Source organism: Muntiacus reevesi, chromosome 1 (genome assembly GCF_963930625.1).
Source record: "Muntiacus reevesi chromosome 1, mMunRee1.1, whole genome shotgun sequence".
NCBI lineage: Eukaryota > Metazoa > Chordata > Mammalia > Artiodactyla > Cervidae > Muntiacus > Muntiacus reevesi.
The window spans coordinates 225,820,882-225,827,781 of record NC_089249.1 but is presented as its reverse complement, the minus strand read 5'-3'; positions in this window follow the sequence as shown (position 1 = coordinate 225,827,781).

Sequence of the window (6,900 nt, the reverse complement as noted above, 5' to 3'; positions counted from 1 at the left end):
AAGCCAGAAAGATAAAGAACATTACAGTATACTAACACATATATATGGAATTTAGAAAGATGGTAACAATAACCCTATATGCAGGGCAGAAGAAGAGACGCAGAAGTACAGAACAGACTTTTGAACTCTGTGGGAGAAGGTGAGGGTGGGATGTTTAGAAAGAACAGCATGTATATTATCTGTGGTGAAACAGACCACCAGCCCAGGTGGGATGCATGAGTCAAGTGCTCGGGCCTGGTGGGCTGGGAAGACCCAGAGGAATCGGGTGGAGAGGGAGGTGGGATGGGGGACCGGGATGGGGAATACGTGTAACTCTATGGCTGATTCATATCAATGTATGACAAAACCCACTGAAAAATAAAAAAACAAAAAAAAAACTTCTGATCACTAAGATGAAACACAACTTACCAAAACTGACCTCAGATTTAGATTAAATGTTTTTAGCAAATATACTACCTAAATGTTTTATACGTCTCAGTTCATTAGTTGAAGAGGCACATGATGTAAGTTTATTCCATTTTTAGAGATGCCAAGTTTGACTATTTGGTTAAGGTGTGAAACATCAGGTATGTCTATTATAAAATTATACTTTTCCTTTTACCCCAGATAATCTCTGTGCATATACTTTGAGACCACATAAATATCCTATTCCTCAAACTCTCTAACCCAAGTTTCAGCATTCACTTATCATCTTAGTTTGAGTAATCAATAATTAACTGGTACCAAATAACTGATTACATGGGAGTGAAAATGCTTATTTCCTAATAGTGTTATCCCACCTACATTTATTCGCTAGCATTTCTTTATTTAAATAAAAAAGCTTTTCTTTTCTCTTAGTTTCTCTCTTTATATTTCTCTCATTCTCTCTCTTGTCTCAACATGAGAAACTCAAGAATTCAGTGTACTCAACACAATATAATCACTTACCATGGCTCTTTTTAATGTGTAATTTGTCCCAAGCCAACTTCTGTACTTTTCTTTTTAGTGGATCTGTTAGTCTTTGTACACTTGTTTTTTGATATGAGATTTTTCAGGTTTACCTTTGAATTCCCTGCTCTGGGCCTGGAAATAGCCATTTCCCTAGGAAACACTTTAGTGGTGATTGATATTTAGAAATCCAGATCTAGGTGCCAGCTGTACTCATTGCTACTAACACTGATTTGCTTAAATCCCTTTCAGCAAACAGAGCCAGGAACTGTACATACATGTCCATGTTATCTATCAAAATACATAATACACCATATAATGAGCTCAGATTGAGACTTCTCACTGAAATCCAACACGACATTATTTGTCCTCACTTATGAAAGTAAAAACTCTTCTTCCCCAAAACATCAACACACTTACTCAATTGCTCTATCCTATTACACACACAATACAATATCAGAATTATACCACCAAATACCACCACCAAGAACAAAGCTACTAAGCAAATGTCACCAGTTCTTGCTAGTCTTCATTATGATATATTTTATCTAGGGTATACAGTCAAGGCTATGTGTTGAAGATACTTAATTTTTTCCCTGTATGATTATTATCAATCTGACATACAGTAGGTTATTTCATGCTTATATTCAAATGTAATGTCTGCCTTTTCACATTTTATTTTTGAATATTTACAATTTTCACATGTTTAAAGTTGAAACCACATAAAAATGGTCTAAGAGAAATCATACATTTATCCTTATGAGACCCTCTGCACCATCCCAACCAACACACTCTGCAACAACATACCATTTTCATTGATTTCTGGTTGATATTTCATTTTGGAAGAATGAGGAATTTCCCCTTCTTTTTTATGTGACAGGTAGCCTATTATATGTACTCCATTATATGCTGGATTAATAGACAGCGTCCTTATTCTTCCTCTTTAGTTCCATCATATACCATTGTCTGGAGCACTATGTTTAATTCAATTACTCTCCTTTGAGTGGTCATTTAGATTGACTACAATGTTTTGCTACTACAATTTATTCCTGAATGAAAACCTTACACATATGCATATTTGCGGAGGTACTTCTTCAGGACAAATTTCCAGAGCTGGAATTTCTGGTTCAAGAGGTAAATGCACATATAATTTTCTTAGATATCATCAAATCCCCTTGAGAGGGGTTGCTATTATTTTACATTCCCACCAGAAATGTATGAAAGTATCTGAATTTCCATAGCCTTGACAAACATGTTATCTAGATTTTGAAATATCCTACCATTCTGATAAATGAGAAATTGCATCTCAATAAAGATCTAATTTACATTTTATTTTGAGTAAAGTTGAATATATTTTCTCATATTTAAGGGCCATTTTATATTTTTGTGAACTGTTGAGGATTTTGTCCACTTTATATCACATTTTGTGGGGTTTTTTCTTAAGAATTATTTGTTAGAGGAATGAGCCCTTTGACCATAGTCGTTTGATTTTTTTTGTTGGTCTTTTGGCTTTGCATGTGGTGTTTTGCCATGCAAAAATTCTTTCATTATTTATTATTAATTAATGGATATTATCAATCTTTTCTTTTATTGTTTCTAGATTTGGGGCTTTAGTTTGAAAGTTTCTTCATGTCCAGATCAAGAGATAAATCATCTTTGTTTTCCTCTATTTTTATATGGATTCATTTTTCACATTTAGATCTGTGATCCATTTGAAATTTTTTCCGGCAATTGGTATGAGATAGAAGCAAATTTTTTTTCCAAATGACTGTTCAGTTGTCGCCAAACCATTTATTTTAGAAGTCCATATTTTTTAAAACAGAGGGAATCCAAGAATTATTTTATGAGTGATGGATGAGCTGAGAAGTCGAACAGGGGCAATGAAACAGCTCACAGATTGGTAACCACAGGAAACCACCATCAGCCCTGTGCTAAAGTATCAAAGGGAAAAGGAAAGATTCCTGAAACCCAGGGTGTACAGCCTCCAAGCAAATAACAGAAATCACAGCAGTCTGTCCAGTGAGATCTGAGGCCCTCTGAGAGCTGCCCTTGCTGCCTAAGCATGAAGACACGCGTAAAACACCCCTTTACTCCTGCCCTGCCATCTCCCACCAATGGCTCTGATTGGCCAAACCCAGATGGACGTCAGCTAATGGGAGACTGGGAAATGCACCCTGCAGGTTTAGACCCCTCGTAAAATAAATCAGAGGCAAGAACTGCTCTGTGCACTTCTCTGTGCAGTACAGTGCTGGCAAAGGGCCAGCACTGTACTCAGTGAAAAATGCAAGAGTTCTTTATCTTTTCATTAAAATAAATTCCCAGAAGATACCATATAATTTATTACCATTTCAGCAGTAAGAACAGCAAATAAATGTAAAGGCATTATGAGTCTAAAGACAGACAGTAATATAGTCTTATTAGTTCAAACCATCTCTCCTAAAATTAATCTGAGTCACTGAGATTTTTATTACAAATAATTGGCCCTTCATATCCTCTGGTACCACAATCACAGATTCAAACAAACCAAGAATAGAAATACTCCAAAAGAAAATTCCAGAAAGATCCAAAAAGCAAAATTTGAATTTGTGGCATTCAGGTAACTATTTACAAGGACTCATATTGTACTTACAACTATTTACCCAGCATTTACATTGTATAAGTAATCTGGAGATGATTTAAAGTACATGGGAAGATATACATAGATCATATGCAAATATTTCAACATTTTATCTAAGGGACTTGAACATATGTGGATTTTGGTAACCATGGGTGACCTGGAACAAATTTCTTACAGATACCAAGGAAAACTGCATGTGTTTTGAACAAAAAAAGATTGAGGAAATCAAGAGTGTGGGCATGGAACTAGAAAGACTTAAAAAATAGAAATAGTTCTATAGAAATAAGGAGCATCCAAGAGATAGAAAATGTGATAAATAAAATAATAGCTGGAAGCAACTGAATAAAAAAGATTTAAATTTCATTTTAAAAGAATTAAAATTGAATTTAAAAAGAAAAATTATAAGCCAGATACAATGAACACAGGAGTTTAGATACTCAAAGGAGGTACAAATATCTTTTTAATCATTTAAAATTTCTCTAGGGGCTGTATTTTAATGTAATACTTTTAGAAATGTGAACTTTAATGAGTCTAACAATCTATTTTATACCTCAAAAAACCCATTATAATCTAATCTAATGTAATCCATATAATCCATCCTAATCTAGCAAAATCCAAATAGAACCCCAGTTTGGAAAGTCTGTTAGTTGCTATAGAAAGAAATATTCTGATTTTTTGAAGGAATGATTTATTCTCAGAATTAGTCCAATGAGACAAGACCACTTTCTTGTAAGAAAATCAGTAATGTATCTCTGTTCAATATCCTAGAAAAATCAAGGGCTCAAAATCAAACACTTTGCTGATTTGCAATTCAGTTACTCAAGAAAGAATTCTCCAGCTGTACGATTCTCTGGGTCCCTCACTGTGTAGCTTATTTCTTCTCCTTTCTCTTCTCTTCTTTCCTCTCATCTCCTATTTGCCAGTGCCCTCCACTGCACTGAGGAGCATCACCACTTTGGGGAAGGAGAATCAAAAGGGTAAATAAGTCAGCTCAAGCAAAAACATTCTGGGGCACAGGAGGATGAAATAAATAACAATAGTGTGTGAGGCAACATCAGTCATTGTGGTTCTCACACTCCATCTCCAATGAAACTATCTTAATCCAACACCATTATATAATTGGTTCCAGTGACTAATACATGCTCACTGATCCAGAGCCTGAGGAGTATGAGTGACAAACAATAAACCTGCTTAGGATAATGTGATTGATTGTAATTCCATTTAAAATAAATTAACAAATGGTGATGCACTATCAAGTTAACCATGCAGCACAACCATAATTGTTAAGGTTGTTCATTTCATTACATGGTGCCCTTTCTCAGGAAAAAAAAAAAATGTTTTCTGCTCTTTGGATGAAGAATTGTTGCCCTTCACCTGATCTCATGGTTTCCCCTGGTTACTTGGCTTTTTATTTCACTCTGGCTTCTAGAAAATGTGGAATCTGTCTATAACCTATGGAGAGGACTCAGGGAGATATCTGCATGTTAGCTTAAATCAAGCAGTCTATGTCCCTATTTTTATTATTGTCCTATTCTTTTTCAACTGTCCCTAATTTTGTTTCGTGGTTTATTTATCCCTGTAAGTCATCTGTTGTAGGTTCTCTAGAAACAGATCAGAGATAGTATTTGGGGTCCAAGATGTTTCTTTGTAATCAATACTGGTGACAAGAAAAAGGAAGTAGGATTGGGCAGAGGGAAAAGACAGGCCTGATCAAACTTTGGCCAGCCTGGAAGGGTTCTGTGAAATCAGTACAGTCCTGGGCCATCCCATAATGGCTGGTATATTCCCCCCTCGATTAGTCAGAAATAGGGCCCCCTGCCCTCCACACGGATGGGGGCTCAGGCAAGGTGGGCTTCCGAGCCAAGGCAGACTCTGATGGAGCTGAGATTAAATGCTGATTCTAATCGTTTCAGCTGGCAGCAAGTCTTTCCTCAATAGGGAAGCTGGTTTCCACCCTGACCTTTTTTCTACTCCAAAATCCTACTGCACACAGGTTGGAAGAGAAGCCCCTCCAGGGGTCTGGTGTACCTCTCTTCTTAAAAGAATCTTAGAAGAGAGATATTAGTGAGATAACTACAGTGCCGAAAGTAGAAGTGGTTCTCCGGGTCCCAACGGATACTCATTATTTTCCTCTTCCACTTAATTTTTTAGATTCTATTAAGCAGAGGGAGAAGGGGACGACAGAGGATGAGATGGTTGGATGGCATCACCAACTTAACGGACATGAATTTGAGCAAACCCTGAGAGATAGTGAAGGACAGGGAAGCCTGGCGTGCTGCAGTCCAGAGGGTGGCAAAAGGTTGGATACGACTTTGTGATTGAACAATAATAGTCATTTGCCTAGGTGCTGACCTGTTAATATGCTTCAGACCTTCAGCCATAAAGACCCCATGCTCTTTGGCTGGGGTCACCGTACCAGCCTATTTACAGTCACAACTAGGCAAGGGAGTACCAATACAAGCCCATGAGGACCTGTTCTGTTCCACCCATACTCCTCCCTACCTCCATTGTGCAAGAGCAGCCCTATCTCCTCCAAATGATCAACTACCTACCAAGATTAGGAGTCGTCTTCTTGCTTTTGATGCCTAACACAAGAAACTCAAAGTGCCTAAGTGAAAACTAAAATTTATGATTCATCAGTGCTCTTCCTGTGTGTCCTTGAGAAAGTATGCTCCTTGTGGAAAGCAAGACTTCTAACCCAGCAGAACCCAAAAGTGTAGGGAAAAGAAACACAGTGACTCTCAGCAGGCCATTGAGAGTGATGATATGTGGGGTCACTACTGTTTCAAACCCTGATTCCTGTGTTCATGGAGTCTTCCTACTGGGGACATAACACCATATAAGGGTCATTGGTTCAAAGCATTGTAAAAGATGGCATCTACTCCTGTAGGGCATTCCCTTGAGCTTCCAGTGATGTTTCAGGCTAGCAGTTTATGAGTAATGATATGGCCAGTGAATTTCATGGTCACAGACCCAATCATGAACCTTCTTTGCTAAAAAGGGAGTCCCTTGGTCTGAGATTACACTACACAGGATTCCCATGCCAGTGAACCAGTTCAGTTCAGTTCAGTCGCTCAGTCGTGTCCGACTCTTTGCAACCCCGTGGACTGCAGCACGCCAGGCCTCCCTGTCCATCACCAACTCCCAGAGGTTACTCAAACTCAGTCAAACCCTCTATAAGCCCTTGGACAATAGTGCTGGTTGAGGCCCAATGAATAAGAAAGGCAAACTCATACTTAAATATATGTCCATTCCTGTGAGATGTGAAAATGAACAATTAATCTTACCAGAATAAAATGAGTTCAATGAAGACAATCTGCCAGCGATAGTACAGTTAGTCTTCTTGACTAATGGCT